We start from the raw sequence: 26,667 nt of genomic DNA, 5'->3' as shown, positions 1-26,667 counted from the left end.
AACGCTTCCGCGCGCGATCTACAAGGGTATGTAGATCCACTCATCCCTCGTTGCTAGATGACTCCATAGATTGATCTTGGTGACACGTAGGAAAATTTTGAATTATTGCTACGTTCCCCAACATACTCGTCAATGAGATCACCGGGCACTCCGTATGCAAGCATTCGGATGGCGACAGTGCATTTCTGATAAGAGGAGAAACCAATCTTGCTGACGACATCCTCTTTGTGCTCGAAGTAGTCATCATAGCCGACCACTCCCTCTCTAATACGATTGAAAACATGCCTACTCATACGGAACCGACGGTGGAATTTGTGATGTTTGAATAATGGGTTTGTTGTATCAAAGTAGTCCTTCCAGAGAAGGAAATGCCCACGCTCTCAGTTACGATTCAACACCGGAAGGTGGCCCGGAATGGGGCCACGGAACAACGGCCGCTGGTTGTTGAGGTGGTGATGCACCAACACGGCAGCCAATATCTCCTCCTTGTCGTCGGACGAAGAATCGTCGGAGTTTCAAATGAAATTGTGGAAAAAGAACTCGTCGGCGGAGTCCATTTTCGTACCTTGGAAAACTGTCGACCAGCTTGTGGGCGTCGAATAAGGAGACGGCCGGCGAGGGGAGACGCGGCGCCCACAGACCAGCTAGCTGCCCTGCCGACGTCCGACGAGCGTGGCGGTCGTATGTGGCGGGGCTGGCGAGGCGTCTTCTTGGTCGCGGGCGGCTGTGCAGTGGGGAAACCGGCGGCGGGAACTAGTTTGCTCCCCGGCGGCGGTGGGCGACTGGGGGCAGGGGCGGCGTTGCTGGACGGATGTGGAGGCGTCGGCAGCCGGAAGAGTCGCCGCAAAAATGGGCGGCGGCGTTGGTGACGGAGAAGGCGGGGAGCGAGGGTTGTTTGTTGGCCGGGGAAGGAAGGCCAATATGCCACAGACCAGACCAGTGGGCCTGGGAACAGGAGTAGGCGACCGCGCGTGCGTCTGTTGCGTGTTTGCACGACGCAAATCAGGCTAAAAAATAAATCGAAAATGGGTCGCCCGCGAACGAAAAACGAATGTGCGTCCGTTTAGATCGGCGCGTTGGGTCGTCTTTTCTATCCATATCGATCTAAACGGACGGCCGCGGATAAAATTGGTCGCCCCATTGAAGTCAGAGTTACTCTGAGTGCTGCCTGCACCATTGTGTATGTGGCGCCCTCTCGAAAGTCGGAACGTGTATGTGGTTGCAAAGCGCAGGCGCCAACCTGTGTCCGCGTGCGTGGCCATGATTACAGAACATCCGTGCTGATCACACGACGGCGCCTCACACGACCAAACAAACCGTCTGCAGTCGTTTCTGTCGGAGGAACCACGTGCTCGCCGCGTCGATACCTCGTCGGCGGTGACCGGTGAGGGCCGCAGCAGGTGACGACGATGCATTTATTTCATTCTCAAAGCAGTACTATACAAGTATTGGATCTTGGGATCGCAGCTGTGATTTCGCGAGGATCTGCATCTCGTCTCGCCGGGACGCGGAGTGGATCCGATCCCGATCCAGGCTGACGCGACGTGAGCGGGATATCCCGTGCCGGCGGTGGCGGCGGCCATCGGTCCATGTGCGCACATGCCGCCTGCAGATTTGAGTCGGACGACGCAAACGATACGCTCTTTCGGCCCAGCGAGTAGTGTGTGTGAAAACGTAATCCATTTCCGTTTTTTAATTGCAGCCACATCCGGGATGAAGCGGCGATGTGATCTGAAGTCAAAAAGGAAAAAAGAAAAATCCGGTGTTGTGATCTGCTAGAGAATTGAAAACTGGAGCATGGCGTTAGAATTTGAGCTAATCCTTGGAGCACCTCTAGTCTTCCCTTCTCTTCTAGTAATGATATTTTTAAAAGGTTATATCTATTATAAAGATTCACTGCCGGAAGTACAAAGCACCTCAAATATAATAAAAAACACATCATGGTACATGAACCACCGAACGATCACTGTTGCCGCCAGAACGAGTCGTCGCCGCTTCGCTGTCGTCGTAAGGCAAAAAAAACCTGACACCAAATCTTGCCGTTGCGTACATAAGGCAAAAAATAAACCTAACCTCGTCGCCCCCCAGGAGCTGGAAGGAATCTACGCTAGAGCTTCGTCTAATCCGTCCCCATGGACGAAATTAAGGAGGATCGGTCTCAGGAACACTGACTTGAAGAAGAAGCGTTGTCCGAGCACCGTCATGTGAGGAACAAAACCCTATCTATCTACTAGTCGAAGCTAGGACGTCAGGATTCCCCTACCATGCGAGGACTAAAACCAAGTACATCTCTAGCCTTTCCATGATTCTATTTTTTAGGGGAACATTGCTACTTTATTCAGTGTTAAGGCTCCATCCGATGCAAGCTCCGAGCTAACACACTCCGGAGATACATGGAGTCGAGTTTTACATAACGACTTCGTACAACCTTTTCTAGCTAATACGTGTGCGACTTTATTAGCCGAACTTCGCACCCATGCAACCCTAGACTCAAGAAAGGAACTAAGTAACACTTTTACATCTTGAACTAGTTGCCCATGAACAGAGAAGTCCCGTTGCTCATTTTTTATCTTGCTCAACGCCGACTGGGAGTCTGTCTCTAGTATTACCTTCTGAATATTAAGTTCTCTAGCCAGGATAAGAGCCCGGCGACACGCCAACAGCTCCGCCGCCTCCGCGTCATGAGTTGAAGGGAAAAAAGCGAGAACCCGCCAGGAACCTGCCATGGTTGTCCCTAAGAACAGCTCCTCCCCCCTGAATCATTATGTTTTGACATGGTGCCGTCAGCATTAGCCTTAACCTATCCTTCCTTTGGCTTCTTCCATCGCTCCTGGATATTCCGCTCTTTTTGTCGAGGTACAGTCTCATGAACAGACTTCCACTCCGCAGCAAGACGTAAAACCCTAGGGGTGCCCACCTCGGGTGCCCTCGGACTGCCTCTTTGCCCTATAAATACCCCAATATTTCAGAAACCCTAGGGGAGTCGACGGAATATTCATCCAGCCGCCGTAGAGTCCAGAACCACTAGATCCAATCTAGACACCATCTCAGATGGGGTTCACCACCTCCATTGGTGCCTCTCCGATGATGCGTGAGTAGTTCTTTGTAGACCTTCGGGTCCGTAGTTAGTAGCTAGATGACTTCATCTCTCTCTCTCTTGATTCTCAATACAATGGTCTCTTGGAGATCCATATGATGTAACTCTTTTTGCGGTGTGTTTGTTGGGATCTGATGAACTTTGAGTTTATGATTAGTCATATCTTTTTATATCCATGAAAGTTATTTGAGTTTCTTTGATCTCTTATAGCCTCGTATTTCTTCTCCGATATTTGGGTTTTGTTTGGCCTACTTGATCTATTTATCTTGCAATGGAAAGAGGTGCCCGGTAGTGGGTTCGATCTTACGGTGCTTGATCCCAGAGACAGGAAGGGAACCGACACGTATGTATCGTTGCTACTAAGGATAAAAAGATGGGATCTATATCTACGCAATAGATAAACGGATCTTGTCTACATCATGTCATCGTTCTTATTGCATTACTCCATTTTCCATAAACTTAATACACTAGATGCATGCTAGATAGCGGTCGATGTGAGGAGTAATAGTAGTAGATGCAGGCAGGAGTCAGTCTACTAATCTTGGACGTGATGCCTATGTAATGATCATTGCCTAGATATCGTCATAATTATTTGAGGTTCTATCAATTGCCCAATAGTAATTTGTTTACCCACCATTTACTATCTTTCTCGAGAGAAGCCACTAGTGAAACCTACGCCCCCCGGGTCTTCTTCCTCATATATTTGCTTGCGATCTACTTTTCCTTTGCATTTTTTTTCCAGATATATTAAACCAAAAATACAAAAGTACTTTGTTGCACTTTATTTTATTTGCGATCTATTATTTCAATCTACTACACATCTCTGGCATCGTTACCCGAAAGGGATTGACAACCCCTTTAACACGTCGGGTTGCGAGGTGTTGTTATTTGTGTGCAGGTGCTGTTTACGTTGTGTTGCTTGGTTCTCCTACTGGTTCGATAACCTTGGTTTCTTCACTGAGGGAAATAGCTACCGTCGCTGTGCTGCATCATCCCTTCCTCTTTGGGGAAATACCAACGTCCTAGCAGACAGAGCTTTTTTGGCGCTATAGTCAGAGAGCAATCACACCCTCATTATCTTAACGGGTAAAGTTAGCAACATAGTAGTCTTGCTTTAAGAGAGGTATTAGTTTATTTAATCAGTGCCAATTAGCTCAACACTCAAAGCATTGCCATGTATCGTAGGTTGCAAAACTTTAATGTGCAAAGATAAAGGAGTTTCTCATGACAGTAGCACGATACAAATAGAGATGACAACAAACTAATATGGATGAAGGCCTTAGGCCGGTACCAACCTGAGCAAAAAATCTTATTCATGCAGTCCTAGAAGAGATGATAAAGCACTCACTAGAATCACTCCATAGTATATATTTTTGTGCACTTCAAATGTATGGTTGAAATCACTCTTGTTTACCAGTGCTGAGATTATATCGAAAGATTATCAAGAACTTCCAGCAGAGTTAAAGCACTGGCTGGTATACAACTCATTGTATCGTCTTGTGTAGTTCCACTAAAATGTATGATTGGCACAACATGATCCCTGTTTGCACAAGTAGGAACAAGGTGAAACCTTCATTAGCTTAGTGAGAAAGGATAGAAAGACATTAGCATATTACTCTAACAGTAGCATCAAATTCATGATGGACAATACGCGGAACATTGCCTCATTGAACCAATGGTAATAAATTGACATGCAAAACAATAGCACTATTATGTCATGACACTACCAAGATTCCCTCCCCGCTCCACCACATGATTCACCTCCACAGACAAACATACACACGTACATGATTCAACATAGGAGACGTAGGATCTTCATCCAACCGTCTGAAATGGTCGACTGACCCATATGACAAAAGTCACGCGACTTGCATGCAGACATGCCTTTATATTCAGTACCATCATCGTAGCTGCTTAGCATTGCTCCTGAATGCATCAAGCTAAACAACGTGCCACTCATAATTCCAAACTTGTTGCTCAAATATGAATCTGATATTACTAAAAAGATAATGTTTAATTGGTCAGCTAATGTTCTTACTTTACTTTCGAAAAGCACGTGCACCACATATAGAGAGACAGCAGGGAGTTGCATTCTTAATGCGCCCTGGTTCATCATGTGTGGGCACTGCGCAACGAACATTTTATTATCCAAAATTTGCTTGCTCTTCTTTAGCATGTTCCTCTTTCGTTCTTCTTTAATAAGTACTCTCTCCGTTCCTAAATACAAGTCTTTGTATAGATTCCACCATGGACTACATATGGAGCAAAATGAGTGAATCTACACTCTAAAATGTATCTGTATACATCTGTATGTGATCCATAGTGGAAATCTCTACAAAGACTTATATTTTGGAATGGAGGGAGTATGATAGTAGTATAGTACGTTCCCTGTAGTGAAGATGAGCAGGGACATTTGCAGTGTAGAGGTCTATACGGTCGGTTGTGATGGACACTTTGAACTCTTCAAGCCTCTTTGATTCGTAGGGTTTTGTAAACATAGGAATAGGAATTGTAGTGGCCTGCCCACTTGAATCCTATAAGATTAGCAAGGAAATGCGGGGAGCTGTGTCGCCTTGGGAGTTACACTGATATTAACAGTACCGCACTTTCACTTGAAGAGAGCTGGTATCCGAAGCCTTTCTAGCCGTACCGGCAATACTAGCACATATATTCCAGCAAGTTCCACTTTGCTGATTTTACTCCCGATGCTTACGATTTTCCCATTATATCTACACTATGATCCGTGTAGATGCTTTGTGTCGCACTAGCAGCAGTCCACTCTTGAAGCTAAACAACACACTAATCATAAGTCCAAAGCTTACTTCTTCAAATATGAATTGTGATATGGTACCGACATTAGCTAACAAACACACATTTAATTGGTTAGCTAATGCTCCCAATTGAGTTTGCAAATGCTTGTGGCCACATATAGAGAGACATCATGGAATTGCATTTCTTTGGGTGCTATGATTCATCATGGGTGGGCAACCAACATTATATAGAAAGAAGGGGAATCTCAATAATATGCTTCCTCTTCTGTTCTTTAACATGTTCCTCTTCTGTTCTTCTTTAGTAAGAACAGTATGTTCCTTGTCAGGAAGGGGAGCAGGGACATCTGAAGTCGACAGCTCTATTGGGTTGGTTCTGCTAAATGATTTCGCACTTCGAGTTGGTCTGCCATAATACCCCAGAAATGGTGGGAGCCACATGGTCTTTGATAGACTAAACTGATAGTAATAGCTGTGCGCCTTCAGATGAATAGAGTTGGCCTGTAGGTGATCGATAGGCTGCATATTAGTAGCGGCAAAACCCTATGTTTTCCAGCCAATTCCACTTTCCCGGTTTATTTATGGTGGTTATGGTGTACCCCTATTATCTATACTACGATCTGCCTACTGGCTCTGCGCTCTCGTTATCATGGTTTGGTAATAAACTTTCTATACGGTACATTATGAACCTATCATCCGCCAACTATCCTTACATCTGGGGCGCCCAACAGGGAGCCTATTTTTTGTGTAGTTGTGCCAGATTATATTAATCTACTCACCATATTACAACACACATGGGCTCTCTCATCAGAATCCAGTGATAACACACAAGGGTTTACAGGGAGCCTCTATTATATTACAATATCCTCTGCATTACAAAGATAATCTCACTACTATTTATTTTTTCATGCTTTACAGATATTGTACGTAATCACAATGAATATAAGAATGCGCACATCAGAAGAATATTGCAGAACAGTTCAATGGGTAATAAACTTGGCATCAATGGATTGAGGTCCATTGTGGATGCAATGAAACCCATGTAGCGATCCGACCTCAGACGGTCAAATCTCTGTGCATAAGTGTCATCCCTGGATCGGTAATGCTGACACACACAATACTCGAGGGATTTATAACAGAGTAGCAATCACACACTTATTACATAGATAGTCTCAAGAGAGAACTTACTATAATAAATATGGCTTAAGGCCATCTAAATAAGATAACAACAGAAGGCTTGGAAGGTAAAATGAATCCATCAACTCCAATGGCATAGCTGAGTGCACGACAACGACCTAGCGCACCTTACTCTTCGTCTGAAAAGTCTGCAACATGATATGTTGTAACCCGAAATGGGTCAGCACATGGAATATGCTGGCAATGTAACACAGTAGAGCAATGAACAGAATAAATGCTATCACTACATGCATATATGGCTGGTGGAGGCTCTATGGTTATAATGTTTTGCGAAAAGCCAATTTTCCCTACAACAAAGGAATATAATTTGTTTAACTATCATGGTAGTTGTTAAACATTGAGAAGGTTCCTCCAACTCAATCCCAATTAAGCATTATTAGTAACCCAACAAATTTAATTTAGAGTGATGAGATCAACATGATAATCCAAGAACCAGATACTCAAGGTGTCCATAACCGGGGACACGGCTAACCATGATTAGTTTGTACACTCTGCAGAGGTTTGCGCACTTTTCCCCACAAGACTCGATCTCCTCCGTTGGTTTTCTCGCACTACATGGTATTTGAGAATCGGATGACCGAGACAGTCTTTCAAAAACATTACTCTTTACTCTAGGTGGACAGTTACACCTACTTTCCCCTACATCTGCTAGCCCACCACTGAAAGAGGTCATGCAACATACTCAACTATGCTAGAGCCCATAATAGTTTGTGGCTGCACACGGAAGTTTCTAGCATGAATAATTTTATGATCCCTTTGAGCCTGGGTGGCGAACCATAGGATGATCACACGGGTACTCCGGGATATCCTAGGACAACATGGATTCTCCAGGTGCCCCCAACCAATCCACCCAGATGTGTATTTAAGTAGCCACCTTAAGTAAACCATTAATTAACAATCTCACATCTGTCATGGATACACTCAAACCTAATCCACGTCTACTAGCATAGCATGGCAATATAAGCATAACGTAGAAGTAACTCCCAAGGGTTTGATAATAAAAGGGCAATAGGTTCTACCTCATCATCTACTTCCCAAACCCACATGTTAAGAGATCCTACTCATGCAATGATTGAGGTGTGAAACTAATGCATAAAAACTGGGTATGAAAAGAGTATGATGAATGTGTTACTTGCCTTGCTGACGATCTGCAAACCCTAGAGACTCGTAGTAGCATGCTTCGCACTCCGGGAATTCTATCGTAAACAAACAATAGCATACATAAGCAATCAAGCAAAGATGCACAGGTAAAACTCAAATAAGAAGACCAAATCTGAAAGTTCAACTAAAGAGATTTGATCTGTGAAAAGAATCAATCGAATCGGAACTACAGAACTGAAACTACGGTCAAAAGAACCTCAAATTCAAATGTGCTTGAAACCAAATTTTAAATTGTCAAAAACCTTGTTCAAGTTGATTAAACAGAAAGAGGGGCTTGGTACGAATATTTTGGCGTTGGTTTCATTGGATTTGGACAAATGGTTTACAAACGGTGAGGGTTTGAAGTCCAGGGGCTAATCTGCGATAAAAATAATCGCGGATAGGTCCCTGCCCGAAAATAAAATTAAAAGAGAAGACTAACGAATGAACGTTCGCTGTCTGAACCTAACCGGTGAACAACATTCGTTAAAACGAACAAACGAACGAACGCCTGCTAAAAAAACCGACGAAAACCGATCTAAGAAATAAAATCGGAAAACTAAAAAAACGGGGTTTAACCGAGAAAAACCGACCGATCAAACGGGTCAACGGCGGCGGGGACAACGTCGGGCGGCTGCGGGGCGACGGGGCACGGCTGCGGGCGGTGGCGGTGCGGCGCGGCAAGGGCAGCGAGGGGCGGACGGCGGCGCGCGGCGGCGGGGCTGCGGGCTCGGCGTGGGGTGGAGGCGGTGGGGGCGGCGCCTTTTGAAGGCCCGAGGGGGGCGACGTGCGGTAGGGGGCAGCGAGGGGAGTCTGGCTCGGAATCCCTCGACGGCGTGCGGCGGCGGGATTCCTCCCGCTCGGGAGGAAGGCGGTGGGGAGGTGGGCTGTGGCCTGGCTCGGCTAGGCCTTCTTCCTAGTCGGGCGAAGAGTTTTTTCTTAAAGATTCCACCGAGTAAAAAAATCCTAAATAAATAAAAATAAAATCGAAAAATGCCAAAACAAATTTTCACCGCCTAAATAGAATATTTAGAACGTAGTGAACATTTTCTTGGCCTAAATGCAATTTTTGAAAAATGCATATTTTTCTAATGCAAATAAAATAACAATAAAATCCAGATAAAATTATTTATTTGATTTTAACATTTTTCCTCCAATATTTCATTTATTTTGGAGAAGTCATATTATCTCCTCTCATATATTTTTAATATGAAATATTTTTGGAGAGAAAAATAATTAAAGCCCAAAATGATCCTTGTTTTGATAGTTGAGAAAATTCAAATATGAAAATGGTAAAATCCCCAACTCTCTCCATGGGTCCTTGAGTTTCTTAGAATTTCGAGAATCGCAAAGCAAAATGCAAATAAAATATGATATGCATATGATGACCTATGTATAACATTCCAAATTGGAAATTTGGGATGTCACAAACCTACCCCCCTTAAGATGAATCTCGCCCTTGAGATTAGGGTTGGCTAGAAAATAGGTGTGGGTGGTCTTTGCGTAGATATTCTTCTCATTCCCAGGTGGCTTCATCCTCGGTATGGTGGCTCCACTGAACTTCGCAAAACTTGATAACCTTGCTGCGTGTGACTCGGCTGGCAAACTCAAGAATCTTGACTGGTTTCTCCTCATAGGTCAGATCATTATCCAACTGAATTGCTTCCAGGGGCACTGTATCTCTTAGAGGAATATCGGCCATCTCAGCATGACACTTCTTTAACTGGGAAATGTGAAACACATCATGAACTCCTGACAGTCCTTCGGGTAACTCCAACTTGTAGGTCACCTCTCCCATACGCTCCAAGACTCGGTATGGTCCTACAAATCTCAGGGCTAACTTTCCCTTAACTCCAAATCGTTTAACTCCTCGCAGATGTGACACACGAAGATATGCTGTCTCCGATTTCATAGACTACTTCATTGCATTTTGAATCTGCATAACTCTTCTGCCTGGACTGAGTTACCTTCAGTCTATCTCGAATTAACTTAACCTTCTCTTCGGACTCTTTAATCAAATCCGGTCCAAACAACTAACGGTCTCCAACTTCATCCCACATTAACGGTGTCCTACACCTCCTTCCATACAAGGCTTCGAAGGGTGCCATCTTCAAACTGGCTTTGTAGCTGTTGTTGTATGAGAACTCCGCGTAAGGCAAACTATCATCCCAACTAGATCCATAATCTAGCGCACAAGCTCTCAACATGTCCTCCAGAATCTGATTGACTCTCTCGGTCTGTCCATCGGTCTACGGATGGAAGACTGTACTGAACTCTAGTATGGTTCCCAAAGTCTGGTGCAGCTGGTGCCAAAACTTCAAAGTAAACTGGGTCCCTCTATCTGATACGATGGTCCTCGGAACTCCATGCAGACATACGATCCTGGTCATATATATCTTGGCCAACTTCGCACTTGTATAGGTGGTCTTCACTGGGATAAAGTGAGCTACTTTGGTCAGACGATCCACTACTACCCAAATATAATCATATCCCGATCGGGTCCTGTGTAATCCGGTGATAAAATCCATGCCAAGCTTGTCCCACTTCCATTCGGGTATCGGCATAGGTTGCAGTAATCCTGCTGGCTTCTGATGTTCTGCCTTCACTCTCTAACATACATCACATACGGCTACATACTCGGCGATATCCTTCTTCATACCAGTCCACCAGAAATGCTCCTTCAAATCCAAATACATCTTGGTGTTTCTGGGGTGTATCGAATATGGCGAGTCATGAGCTTCCCGAAGTATCAATTTCCCGATCTCTGCATTATTGGGCACATAAACACGGTCCTCAAACCACAAGGTGTCATGCTCATCCTCACGAAAACCTTTGGCTTTTCCTTTACTCATCCTCTCCTTTATCTCGATAATCTCTTTGTCATCCTTCTGAGCTTCTCGAATCTGTCCAATAGTGTTGACTGTACTTCCAATGCTGCAACAAAACCTCTAGGGACTATCTCCCTGAGATCTTCGGCTAACTCCTTTGGTAATCCTCTGCTTACGAGGGTATTGGCGTAACTCTTCCGGCTCAAAGCGTCTGCTACGACACTGGCCTTGCCTGGATGATAGTGCAGCTTCATATCATAATCCTTTATAAGCTCCAACCATCTCCTTTGCCTGAGATTCAGCTCCTTCTGTGTGAAAATGTACTTCAAACTCTTATGATCCGTGTACACATCACAACGATTTCCAATAAGAAAATGTCTCCAGGTTTTGAGTGCATGCACTACGGCTGCTAACTCTAAATCATGCGTGGCATAATTCAACTCATGCGGTCGAAGCTGTCGTGAGGCATATGAAACAACTCTTCCATCTTGCATAAGTACCCCTCCAAGTCCTAAGCGAGAAGCGTCGCAATACACTTGGAAATCCTTGCGTATATCCGGCAGAATCAGCACTAGGGCTGTAACCAAACATTTCGTCAACTCCTGAAAACTTGCCTCACATTCATCTATACATTTAAACTTGATGTCCTTGTTCAACAACTCCGTCATGGGCTTCGCAGTCTTAGAGAAATTCTCAATGAATCTCCGGTAGTATCCCGCGAGTCCAAGAAAACTGCGGATCTCTCCTACTAAGGTGGGTGCTAGCCAATCAGTGACAGACTGAACCTTGGTAGGGTCTACTGCTATACCTTCTCCTGATATAACATGTCCAATAAATCCAAGTTCCTTCAACCAAAACTCGCATTTGCCGAACTTGGCATATAATTGATGTTCCCTGAGCTTCTCGAGAACTAAACGCAAATGCTCCTTGTGTTCCTCTTTATTCTTCAGTATACCAAGGTATCATCAATGAACACCACAACAAACTTATCGAAGAACTCCATGAACACCTTATTCATCATACTCATGAAATAGGCAGGGGCATTAGTCAATCCAAATGACATAACCGTATACTCGTATAGCCCGTACCTTGTAGTGACAGCTGTCTTAGGTATATCCTGTTCTCGACTCTTCAGCTGGTGGTATCCTGATCGTAGATCGATCTTGGGGAATACTTTAGCTCCTTGCAGGTGGTCAAACAAATCATCGATCATCGGCAGTGGCTGACATGTCTCCGTCGTATCTACTTTTCCAAACACTTTTGCCCTTATTTTGGACTCTAACTTGCATGATTTGAATGGAACTAACCCGGACTGATGATGTTTTCAGCAGAATTGCCATGGTGTTATTTTTGTGCAGAAATAAAAGTTCTCGGAATGACCTGAAAATCAACGAAGATTATTTTTGTAATATATAAAAATACTGGAAGAAGAATCCACATCAGGGGCCCACACCCTATCCACGAGGGTGGGGGGGCGCCCCCTGCCTCGTGGGCCCCCTGACGCTCCACCGACCTCAACTCCAACTCCATATATTCGTGTTCGGGGAGAAAAAATCAGGGAGAAGGATTCATCGCATTTTACGATACGGAGCCGCCGTCAAGCCCTAAACTCTCTCGGGAGGGCTGATCTGGAGTCCGTTCGGGGCTCCGGAGAGGGGAATCCGTTGCCATCGTCATCATGAACCTTCCTCCATCACCAATTTCATGATGCTCACCGCCATGCGTGAGTAATTCCATCGTAGGCTTGCTGGACGGTGATGGGTTGGATGAGATTTATCATGTAATCGAGTTAGTTTTGTTAGGGTTTGATTCCTAGTATCCACTATGTTCTGAGATTGATGTTGCTATGACTTTGCTATGCTTAATGCTTGTCACTAGGGCCTGATACGTCTCCAACGTATCTATAATTTTTGATTGCTCCATGCTATTATATTATCTATTTTGGATGTCAATGGGCTTTATTTTATACTTTTATATCATTTTTGGGACTAACCTACTAACCGGAGGCCCAACCCAAATTGTTGTTTTTTTTTGCCTATTTTAGGGTTTCAAAGAAAAGGAATATCAAACGGATTCCAAACGGAGTGAAACCTTTGGGAACGTGATTTTATCAACAAACGTGATCCAGGAGACTTGGAGTAGCCGTCAAGAAACAAGGGAGGAAGGCACGAGGCAGGGGGGCATGCCTACCTCCCTGGGCACACCCTCCACACTCGTGGGCCCTCCGTTGCTCCACCGGCGTACTTCTTCCTCATATATATATATATATATATATATATATATATATCCACGTAACCCCCAAACATCCAGGAGCACCACGAAAACCTAATTCCACCGCCGCGACCTTCTATACTCGAGAGATCCCATCTCGGGGCCTTTTCCGGAGCTCCACCGGAGGGGGCATTGATCACGGAGGGCCTCTACATCAACTCCATGGCCTCTCCGATGATGTGTGAGTAGTTTACTTCAGACCTTCGGGTTCATAGTTATTAGCTAGATGGCTTCTTCTCTCTCTCTCTTTGGATCTCAATAAAAAGTTCTCCTCGATTTTCTTGGAGATCTATTCGATGTAATCTTCTTTTGCGGTGTGTTTGTCGAGATCCGATGAATTGTGGGTTTATGATCCAAATTATCTATTAACAATATTTGATTCTCCTCTAAATTCTTTTATGTATGATTGGTTTATCTTTGCAAGTCTCTTCGAATTATCAGTTTGGTTTGGCCTACTAGATTGATCTTTCTTGCAATGGGAGAAGTGCTTAGCTTTGGGTTCAATCTTGTGGTGTTCGATCCCAGTGACAGAAAGGGAACCAATACGTATTGTATTGTTGCCATCGAGGATAAAAAGATGGGGTTTATATCATATTGCATGAGTTTATCCCTCTACATCATGTCATCTTCCTTAAAGCACTACTCTGTTCTTTTGAACTTAATACTCTAGATGCATGCTGGATAGCGGTCGATGTGTGGAGTAATAGTAGTAGATGCAGAATCGTTTCGGTCTACTTGTCTCGGACGTGATGCGTATATACATGATCATACCTAGATATTCTCATAACTATGCTCAATTCTATCAATTGCTCGACAGTAATTCGTTTACCCACCGTAATACTTATGCTCTTGAGAGAAGCCACTAGTGAAACCTATGGCCCCCGGGTCTAACTTCCATCATATTAATCTTCCAATACTTAGTTATTTCCTTTGCCTTTTATTTTACTTTGCATCTTTATTTCTCTTTATCATAAAAATACCAAAAATATTATCTTATCATATCTATCAGATCTCACTCTCATAAGTGACCGAGAAGGGCTTGACAACTCCTTTATCGCGTTGGTTGCGAGGTTCTTATTTGTTTGTGTAGGTGCGTGGATCTTGAGCGTGATCTCCTACTGGATTGATACCTTGGTTCTCAAAAACCGAGGGAAATACTTACGCTACTTTACTGCATCACCCTTTCGTCTTCAAGGGAAAACCAACATAGTGGTCAAGAGGTAGCAAGAAGGATGTCTGGCGCCATTGCCGGGGACATTCGCGCCAAGTCAAGTCAAGGTTTTACTCCCACAACGAGTCATTTCTGGCACCATTACCAAGTCAAAATATACCAAGTACCCATCACAAACTCTTATCCCTCGCATTACATTATTTGCCATTTGCCTCTCGTTTTCCTCTCCCCGACTTCACCCTTGCCGTTTTATTTGCCCTCTCTTCCTCTCTCCCTCTCTTTCCGTTCCCCTTCTCTTTTTCTATTTGCCTCTTTTGCCCATTTCTTGTTTGCTTGTGTGTTGGATTGCTTGCTTGTCATGATGGCTCAAGATAATACTAAATTTTGTGACTTTGCCAATACCAACAATAATGATTTTATTAGCACTCCGATTGCTCCTCTTACTGATGCTGAATCTTGTGAAATCAATACTGCTTTGCTGAATCTTGTCATGAAAGATCCGTTTTCTGGCCTTCCTAGTGAAGATGCCGCTACCCATCTAAACAACTTTGTTGATTTGTGGGATATGCAAAAGAAGAAAGATGTGGATAATGATATTCTTAAATTGAAGCTATTTCCGTTTTTGCTTAGAGATCGTGCTAAAGCTTGGTTTTCGTCTTTGCCTAAAAATAGTATTGATTCATGGAATAAATGTAAAGATGCTTTTATCTCTAAGTATTTTCCTCCCGCTAATATCATCTCTCTTAGAAACGATATTATGAATTTTAAGCAACTTGATCATGAACATGTTGCACAATCTTGGGTGAGGATGAAATCAATGATACGTAATTGCCCATCACATGGTTTGAATCTTTGGGTGATTATACAAAACTTTTATGCCGGGTTGAATTTTGCTTCTAGAAATCTTTTAGATTCGGCCGCGGGAGGCACTTTTATGGAAATCACTTTAGGAGAATCTACCAAACTCCTAGATAATATTATGGTTAATTATTCTCAATGGCAAGCCGAAAGATCTACTAATAAAAAAGTGCATGCAATTGAAGAGATTAATGTTTTGAGTGGAAAGATGGATGAACTTATGAATTTTTTTGCTAATAAGAGTGCTCCTACTGATCCTAATTATATGCCTTTTTCTACCTTGATTGAGAATAACAATGAATCTATGGATGTGAATTTTGTTGGTAGGAACAATTTTGGTAATAACGCGTATAGAGGTAATTTTAATTCTAGGCCGTTTCCTAGTAATTCCTCTAATAATTATGGTAATTAATACAACAATTCCTATGGAAATTATAGTAAGATGCCCTCTGATTTTGAATCTAATATTAAAGAATTTATCACTTCGCAAAAGAGTTTCAATGCTTTGATTGAAGAAAAATTGCTTAAGATTGATGAGTTGGCTAGGAACGTTGATAGAATTTCTCTTGATGTTGATTCTTTGAAACTTAGATCTATTCCACCTAAGCATTATATCAATGAGTCTCTCAAAGCCATGAGAATTTCCATTGATGAGTGCAAAGAAAGAACCGCTAGGATGCGTGCTAAGAAAGATTGCTTTATAAGAGCGTGTTCTTCTAGTTTTCATGAAAATAAGGATGAAGATCTAAAAGTTATTGATGTGTCTCCTATTAAATCTTTGTTTTGCAATATGAATCTTTATAATGATGGGGCTGAAGATGAGCCACCTTTACCTAGAAGGCGTTCCAAAAATTCGGAGTCTTTAGATCTTGATGCTAAGATTGTTAAAAGTGGGATTGAAGAGGTCAAAACTTTAAATATCAATAAACCCACTATTTTGGATTTCAAGGAATTTAATTATGATAATTGCTCTTTGATATATTGTATTTCCTTGTTGCAATCCGTGCTAAATTCTCCTCATGCTTATAGTCAAAATAAAGCTTTTACTAAACATATCGTTGATGCTTTGATGCAATCTTATGAAGAAAAACTTGAGTTGGAAGTTTCTATCCCTAGAAAACTTTATGATGAGTGGGAACCTACAATAAAAATTAAAATTAAAGATCATTAGTGTTATGCTTTGTGTGATTTGGGTGCTAGTGTTTCGACGATTCCAAAAACTTTGTGTGATTTGCTAGGTTTCTGTGATTTTGATGATTGTTCTTTGAACTTGCACCTTGCGGATTCCACTATTAAGAAACCTATGGGAAGAATTAATGATGTTCTTATTGTTGCAAATAGTAACTATGTGCCCGTAGATTTCATTGTTCTTGATATACATCGCAATCCTTCATGTCCTATTATTCTTGGTAGACATTTCCTTAGAACAATTGGTGCATTTATTGATATGAAGGAAGGGAATATTAGATTCCAATTTCCGTTAAGGAAAGGCATGGAACACTTCCCTAGAAATAAAATTAAATTACCTTATGAATCTATTATGAGAGCCACTTATGGATTGCCTACCAAAGATGGCAACACCTAGATCTATCTTCGCTTTTATGCCTAGTTAGGGGCGTTAAACGATAGCGCTTGTTGGGAGGCAACCCAATTTTATTTTTATTCCTTGATTTTTGCTCCTGTTTAGTAATAAATAATTTACCTAGCCTCTTTTCTGGTTGTGTTTTTTGTGTTTAATTAGTGTTTGTGCCAAGTAGAACCGTTGGGAAGACTTGGGGAAAGTCTTTTTGATCTTGCTGTAAAAAACAGAAACTTTAGCGCTCACGAGAATCGCTGCCATTTTTATTTGGAAGGTGATATTCAGTTAATTATTTTTGAAGATAATTAATAGATAAATTCCTCACGTCCAGCAATTTATTTTAGAATTTTTGGGGTTCCATAACTTGCGTTAGCTACAGATTACTACAGACTGTTCTGTTTTTGACAGATTCTGTTTCTCTTGTGTGGTTTGCTTATTTTGATGAATCTATGGCTAGTAAAATAGTTTATAAACCATAGAGAAGTTGGAATACAGTAGGTTTAACACCAATATAAATAAAGACTGAGTTCATTACAGTACCTTGAAGTGGTGTTTTGTTTTCTTTCGCTAACGGAGCTCACGAGATTTTCTATTTTGAGTTTTGTGTTGTGAAGGGTAAAGATTTGATAGATTATGGAACAAAGAGTGGCAAGAGCCTAAGCTTGGGGATGCCCATGGAACCCCAAGGTAAAATTCAAGGACACCAAAAATCCTAAGCTTGGGGATGCCCTAGAAGGTATCCCCTCTTTCGTCTTCATCTATCGGTAACTTTACTTGGAGCTATATTTTTATTCACCACATGATATGTGTTTTGCTTGGAGCGCCTTGTATGATTTGAGTCTTTGATTTTTAGTTTATCACAATCATCCTTTTTGTACACACCTTTTGAGAGATACTCACATGATTTGGAATTTATTAGAATACTCTATGTGCTTCACTTATATCTTTTAGAGCACGGTGGTGGAATTGTTTTATAGAAACTATTGTTCTCTCATGCTTCAATTATATTATTTTGAGAGTCCTTTAGAACAACATGGCAATAATAAAAACTTTCATATAAGTGCATTGAATACTATGAGAAGTTCGATACTTGATAATCGTTTTGAGATATGGACATGGTGATATTAGAGTCATGCTAGTTGAGTAGTTGTGAATTTGAGAAATACTTGTGTTGAAGTTTGTGATTCCCGTAACATGCACGTATGGTGAACCGTTATGTGATGAAGTCGGAGCATGATTTATTTATTGATTGTCTTCCTTATGAGTGGCGGTCGGGGACAAGCGATGGTCTTTTCCTACCAATCTATCCCCCTAGGAGCATGCACGTAATACTTTGCTTTGATAACATGTAGATTTTTGCAATAAGTATGTGATTTCTTTATGACTAATGTTGAGTCCATGGATTATACACACTCTCACCCTTCCACCATTGCTAGCCTCTCCAGTATCGCACAACTTTTGCCGGTACCATAAACCCACCATATACCTTCCTCAAAACAGCCACCCTAACTACCTATTATGGCATTTCCATAGCAATTCCGAGATATATTGCCATGCAACTTTCCACCGTTTCGTTATTTTGACACGCTTCATCATTGTCATATTACTTGCATGATCATGTAGTTGACATCGTATTTGTGGCAAAGCCACCGTTCATAGTTCTTTCATACATGTCACTCATGCATCATTGCACATCCAGGTACACCGCCGGAGGCATTCACATAGATTCATATTTTGTTCTAAGTATTGAGTTGTAATTCTTGGGTTGTAAGGTAATAAAGTGTGATGATCATCATAATTAGAGCATTGTCCCAGTGAGGAAAGGATGATGGAGGCTATGATTCCCCCACAAGTCGGGATGAGACTCCGGACGAAAAAAGAGGCCAAAAAAAAGAAAAAAGGCCCAAATAAAAAAATGAGAGAAAAATAGAGAAGGGACAATGCTACTATCCTTTTACCACACTTGTGCTTCAAAGTAGCACCATGATCTTCATGATAGAGAGTCTCCTATGATATCACTTTCATATACTAGTGGGAATTTTTCATTATAGAACTTGGTTTGCATATTCCAATGATGGGCTTCCTCAAAATGCCCTAGGTCTTCATGAGCAAGCGAGTTGGATACACACCCACTTAGTTTCTTTTGTTGAGCTTTCATATACTTATAGCTCTAGTGCATCCGTTGCATGGCAATCCCTACTCACTCACATTGATATCTATTGATGGGCATCTCCATAGCCCGTTGATATGCCTAGTCGATGTGAGACTATCTTCTCCATTTTTGTCTCCTCCACAACCACCATTCTATTCCAACTATAGTGCTATGTCCATGGCTCACGCTCATATATTGCGTGAAGATTGAAAAAGTTTGAGAACATCAAAAGTATGAAACAATTGCTTGGCTTGTCATCGGGTTTATGCATGATTTAAATATTTTGTCTGGTGAAGATAGAGCATAGCCAGACTATATGATTTTGTAGGGATAACTTTCTTTGGCCATGTTATTTTAAGAAGACATAATTGCTTAGTTAGTATGCTTGAAGTATTATTATGTTTATGTCAATATTAAACTTTTATCTTGAATCTTATGGATCTGAATATTCATGCCATGATAAAGAAAAATTACATTGAGAAATATGTTAGAAAGCATTCCACAAAAAAATTCTTCTTTTATCATTTACCTACTCGAGGACGAGCAGGAATTAAGCTTGGGGATGCTTGATACGTCTCCAACGTATCTATAATTATTGTTGCTCCATGCTATTATATTATCTATTTTGGATGTTAATGGGCTTTATTTTACACTTTTATATCATTTTTGGGACTAACCTACTAATCGAAGGCCCAACCCAAATTGCTGTTTTTTTTGCCTATTTTAGGGTTTCGAAGAAAAGGAATATCAAACGGAGTCCAAACGGAATGAAACCTTCAGGAACGTGATTTTCTCAAGAAATGTGATCCAGGAGACTTGGAGTGGCCGTCAAGAAACAAGGGAGGAAGGCACGAGGCAGGGGGGCGCGCCTACCCCCTGGGCGCACCCTCCACCCTCGTGGGCCATCCGTTGCTCCACCGACGTACTTCTTCCTCCTAATACATCCACGTACCCCCCAAACATCCAGGAGCACCACGAAAATCTAATTCTACTGCCGCAACCTTCTGTACTCGAGAGATCCCATCTCGGGGCCTTTTCTGGAGCTCCACTGGAGGGGGCATTGATCACGGAGGGCCTCTACATCAACTCCATGGCCTCTCCGATGATGTGTGAGTAGTTTACTTCAGACCTTCGGGTCCATAGTTATTAGCTAGATGGCTTCTTCTCTCTCTTTGGATCTCAATACAAAGTTCTCCTCGATTTTCTTGGAGATCTATTCGATGTAATCTTATTTTGCGGTGTGTTTATCGAGATCCGATGAATTGTGGGTTTATGATCCAAATTATCTATGAACAATATTTGATTCTCCTCTGAATTCTTTTATGTATGATTGGTTTATCTTTGCAAGTCTCTTCGAATTATCAGTTTGGTTTGGCCTACTAGATTGATCTTTCTTGCAATGGGAGAAGTGCTTAGCTTTGGGTTCAATCTTGCGGTGTTCGATCCCAGTGACAGAAAGGGAACCGATACGTATTGTATTGTTGCCATCGAGGATAAAAAGATGGGGTTTATATCATATTGCATGAGTTTATCCCTCTACATCATGTCATCTTCCTTAAAGCATTACTCTGTTCTTTTGAACTTAATACTCTAGATGCATGCTGGATAGCGGTCGATGTGTGGAGTAATAGTAGTAGATGCAGAATTGTTTCGGTCTACTCGTCTCGGACGTGATGCCTATATACATGATCATACCTAGATATTCTCATAACTATGCTCAATTCTATCAATTGCTCGACAGTAATTCGTTTACCCACCGTAATACTTATGCTCTTGAGAGAAGCCACTAGTGAAACCTATGGCCCCCGGGTCTATCTTCCATCATATTAATCTTCCAATACTTAGTTATTTCCTTTGCCTTTTATTTTACTTTGCATCTTTATTTCTCTTTATCATAAAAATACCAAAAATATTATCTTATCATATCTATCAGATGTCACTCTCGTAAGTGACCGAGAAGGGCTTGACAACCCCTTTATCGCGTTGGTTGCGAGGTTCTTCTTTGTTTGTGTTGGTGCGTGGGACTTGAGCGTGATCTCCTACTGGATTGATACCTTGGTTCTCAAGAACTGAGGAAATACTTACGCTGCTTTACTGCATCACCCTTTCCTCTTCAAGGGAAAACCAACGCAGTGCTCAAGAGGTAGTAGGGCTCGAGTGCCATGATTTCAGATTTGAACTTATTATGTTTTCACGAATATATGTGAGGTCTTGATCCTATCTTGCAAGTCTATAGTCACCTATTATGTGTTATGATCCGTTAACCCCGAAGTGACAATAATCGGGATACTTACCGGTGATGACCGTAGTTTGAGGAGTTCATATATTCACTATGTGTTAATGCTTTGGTCTGGTAATCTATTAAAAGGAGGCCTTAATATCCCTTAGTTTCCAATAGGACCCCTCTGCCACGAGAGGGTAGGACAAAAGATGTCATGCAAGTTCTTTTCCATAAGCACGTATGACTATATTCGGAATACATGCCTACATTACATTGATGAACTGGAGCTAGTTCTGTGTCACCCTATGTTATAACTGTTGCATGATCGATCGCATCCGACATAATTCTCCATCATCGATCCAATGCCTATGAGCTTTTCATATATTGTTCTTCGCTTATTTACTTTTCCGTTGCTACTGTTACAATCACTATAAAACCAAAAATATTACTTTTGCTACCTTTACCACTACTATCATATTACTTTGCTACTAAACATTTTGCTGCAGATATTAAGTTTCCAAGTGTGGTTGAATTGACAACTCAACTGCTAATACTTGAGAATATTCTTTGGCTCCCCTTGTGTCGAATCAATAAATTTGGGTTGAATACTCTACCCTCGAAAACTGTTGCGATCCCCTATACTTGTGGGTTATCAAGACTATTTTCCGGCGCCGTTGCCGGGGAGCATAGCTCTATTCTTTGAGTAACTTGGGATTTATATCTGCAGTTCACTATGAAGAACTTGAAAGATCAAAGAACTAAGATTTTTCCCTCAACTATGAGGGGAGGTAAGGAACTGCCATCTAGCTCTGCATTGATTCACCTTCTGTTTTGAGTAAACTTGCGGTGCCTACACCTGCTATTCATTCTGATATGTCACATGTTATTGATGATGCCACTTCTGCTTTGCGTGATACTTATGATGAAACTACTTCTATGCTTGATACTACTGTGCCACTAGGTGAATTTCTTGATGAACAACTTGCTAGGGCTAGAGAGAATGGAATTATTGAAATTGATAATATTGATGAAAGTGATGATGAAGATTCCCCCCTAGATATGAATTGCCTGTTGTTCCTGAGGGTTATGTTATGGATGAAGAAACTGCTAGAGACTTCTTAGCTTGCAATGATAGATCTGATCTTAAGAAATTATTAGCTAAGCTTAAAGAAAAGTCTTTGAATGCTAGAATGAAATATGACCCTGCTTTTGCCACTTCACCTATCTTTATTACTAATAAGGATTATGATTTCTCTGTCGATCCCGAGTTAATTACTTTGGTTGAATCTGATACTTTTTATGGCTATGAATCTGAAACTATTGTGGCACATCTTACTAAATTAAATGATATAGCCACCCTGTTCACTAATGATGAGAAAACTCGCTATTACTTTATCCTTAAGTTGTTTCCGTTCTCATTAAAGGGTGATGCTAAAACATGGTTTAATTCTCTTGATCCTGGTTGTGTTCATAGTCCCCAGGATATGATTTATTACTTCTCTGCTAAATATTTCCCCGCTCATAAGAAATAAGCTGCTTTAAGGGAAATATATAATTTTGTGCAAATTGAAGAAGAGAGTCTCCCACAAGGTTGGGGGAGGCTTCTCCGATTACTTAATGCTTTGCCTGATCATCCTCTCAAGAAAAATGAAATACTTGATATCTTTTATAATGGACTAACCGATGCTTCCAGAGACCATCTGGATAGTTGTGCTGGTTGTGTTTTCAGGGAAAGAACTGTTGATCAAGCTGAATTGCTATTGAATAATATGCTGACTAATGAAAATAATTGGACACTTCCTGAACCAACTCCTAAGCCAACTCCAAAGAAAAGGGGTATTCTATTTCTCAGTCCTGAAGATATGCAAGAGGCAAATAAATCAATGAAAGAAAAAGGTACTAAAGCTAAAGATGTTAAGAATTTACCACCTATTGAAGAAATACATGGTCTTGATAACCCGACACGGCTAGTAAAGGTAAATTCTGTCTATAGATTTGATAAATGCGAAATTCCATTTACTAAGTATGCTAGCCAATGCTTGAATGAGTTTGATGACTTTATGGTTAAACAAGAAAAAATCAATGCTTATGTCGTTAGACAATTGAAACACAATGCTGATATGCTTGAACACTTGAGTGATTATATGTCTAGAGTTAAAGGTGAACTTAAACTTATTAGTAAACATGCTTCTATGGTTACCATTCAAGTAGAACAAGTACTTAAAGCTCAGAATGATTTGCTCAATGAATTAAATAATAATAAGAATGATAATGCTGTTAGAGTTATGATTAGAGGTGGTAAAATGACTAAGGAACCTTTGTATCCTGAGGGTCATCCTAAGAGAATTGAGCAAGATTCTCAGAGAACTAATGTTGATGCACCTAGTTCTTCTAAAAGGAAGAAAAAGAAAAATGATAGGACTTTGCATGCTTCTAGTGAACCTGTTGTAGACACACCCGAGAATCCCAATGATATCTCTATTTCTGGTGCTGAAACACAATCTGGTAATGAACACGAACCTAGTGATAATGTTAATGATGATGTTCATATTGATGCTCAACCTAGCAATGATAATGATGTATAAATTGAACCTGCTGTTGATCTTGATAACCCACAATCAAAGAATCAATGTTATGATAATAGAGACTTTGTTGCTAGGAAGCACGGTAAATAAAGAGATCCATGGGTTCAGAAACCCATGCCTTTTCCTCCTAAACCATCCAAGAAAAAGGATGATGAGGAGTTTGAGCGCTTTGCTAAAATGATTAGACCTATATTTTTGCGTATGCGTTTGACTGATATGCTTAAAATGAATCCTTATGCTAAGTACATGAAAGAAATTGTTACGAATGAAAGAAAGATACCAGAAGCTGCAATTTCCACCATGCTTGCTAATTATACTTTCAAAGGTGGAATACCTAAGAAGCTAGGAGATCCCGGAGTACCAACTATACCATGCTCCATTAAAAGAAACTATGTTAAAACTGCTTTATGTGATCTTGGAGCCGGTGTTAGTGTTATGCCTCTCTCTTTATATTGTAGACTTGATTTGAATAATTTGACACATACTGAAATATCCTTGCAAATGGATGATAAATCAACTGCTATACCTATCGGTATTTGCAAGGATGTGCCATTGTGGTTGCAAACGTTACTATTTTGATGGACTTTGTTATTCTTGATATTCCCGAGGACGATAGTATGTCGATTATCCTTGGTAGACACTTTTTGAATACTGCAGGGGCTGTTATTGATTGCAACAAAGGCAATGTCACTTTTCATGTTAATGGTAATGAGCATACGATACACTTTTTGAGGAAACAACCTCAAGTCCACATTATAAATTCTATTGGAAAAATTTCAACAATCACTATTGGAGGTTTTGAATTTCCTCTTCCTACTATCAATAAGAAATATGATATTCTAATTGTTGGGAATGTGCATATCCCCGTTGAGGTAACCTAGTGTTATTCGAAATTTCTTCGGTTCCATGTTATTCGAAATGAGTTTGTTAACAAGACCTGATCAGCCTTGTTAGTGGATTCCTTTTGATGAGCATGAGATGGATGAAGTTAGAAAGCACAACTCTCTGTACCCTCTTTTTACTTTATGTTATTTATATTAAATAAAGCAAAAGTAGTATTTTTCTATCTGTTTTCTGAATTATCCATGCAATAATAAATACCCCAAAAATAAAAGTTCTCCAAATGCCCCGAAATTAAATATGATTTTTTCTAGAATATTTGAGAAGATCTGGCACTGAGAACACATCAGGGGGAGCAGCCACGTGCCCACGAGGGTGGAGGGCGCGCCCACCCCCTGGGTGCGCCCCCTGCCTTGTGGACCCCATGTGGATCCCCTCAAATTATCCTTGCACCCACACACTTCGTCTTGCTCCAGAAAAAATCACTAGCCAGCTCAAATCCGAGTTCTTGCTCATCTTGCTGCCATTTTCGATCTCCTTGCTCAAAGCTCCATTCACAAAACTGCTTTAGAGGATTGTTCTTTGGTATGTGACTCCTCCAATGGTCCAATTAGTTTTTGTTCTAGTGCTTTATTTATTGCAAATTATTGCTACTTAGGTGACCCTATTATTGAGCTTGCATGTCAAATTTATGTGGTCAAAAGTAGTTTTAATGCATGATATGGCCTCTAGGCACTTGTAGGAGTAGTTGCTATCAATTTTGTTGAGTATGGTTCACTTTTATTTTAAGTTACTAAAAATTTCAGAAATTTTCAGAAAAAGATGAACAGATTTTTGAGGGGCTCATCGAGCCGAAGCTCGAAGGATAAGCAAAGTGAAGAGAACAAGAAGCCCAAGTATAATCTCCCTCGTACTGCGGAGGTTCGGCCATGTGAATGGCCTTGTGATGAGTTCTTGAAAGAGGCCGGGATTTATGAAGATTTTTATCAATTGGCTGAGAATGCAGGCCTCACCGCCTTCCTCCACGACCAGCGTGACCAGTATCTCTTACTCACCAATATCTTTGTGCAAAATTTTCGTTTCCATGCTAGGAGATCACCACCTTTGGTGGAATTTTATTTATATGATGAGGATAAGGAGATGTCACTTTATGATTTTTGCCGGGTCTGTTTGATACCCTTTGAGGGCAGCATAGAGGAACCACATCGTAATGATGTGGAGAGATTTATTGATATGACTGCTGTAGGGGAAACGAGGAAAGTTTTCGATGCGAGAATCACTAGCATACATTTTCCTGTTCTATGTTACTTCGCAATATTTTCTAGTAGATGCTTAATTGGTTACAGGAACTGTGGGAACCTTAGTGCTCCTGAAATTGCTATTTTGCTCCATCCCTTGTTTCATGACACTACTTTCAGCTTAGGCGCTATTGTTGCTAGACGGTTAAATCTGAACCGTACAAAGGGCCCCGTCCTCGGAGGCATCTTTGCCTTGCGCCTTGCTGCACACTTTAACATACCTATCAGACATTATGAGAAAGAGGAAAAGTTGCTGCCTCCTATTGCTTTAGGTTATAAGAGTATGGTAGCACATGAGTTTATTGTTAAGGATAAAAATAAGATGCTCAAATATAAATTGATATTTAACAAAAAATATTGTGAGTTTATTACCTTGCCTACACCCTCTTTGTTTAACATATTTTCAGGCATATACCCTGTTCCGCCGGAGGACATTCATGCCTACCGGAGCCAGATGTCAGTTGCAGAGCCGGAGCCACCATCTGACCCTTACCGTCAGTCTGTTTATCAGTGGAATCCGGAGGAGATCGCCAGCCAGTGGCAATCTGAGGACCCTCCTCAGTACAACCCCAACTACAGTTTTGATCCATGGGCATAGACCAACTTAGGCCAAGAGCCTAAGCTTGGGGGAGTACATATTTCTCGCCGACATTACATTCATG

This window comes from Triticum urartu, chromosome 7, assembly GCF_003073215.2.
Source record: "Triticum urartu cultivar G1812 chromosome 7, Tu2.1, whole genome shotgun sequence".
In the NCBI taxonomy this organism is placed as follows: domain Eukaryota; kingdom Viridiplantae; phylum Streptophyta; class Magnoliopsida; order Poales; family Poaceae; genus Triticum; species Triticum urartu.
This window is presented reverse-complemented; position numbering follows the sequence as displayed.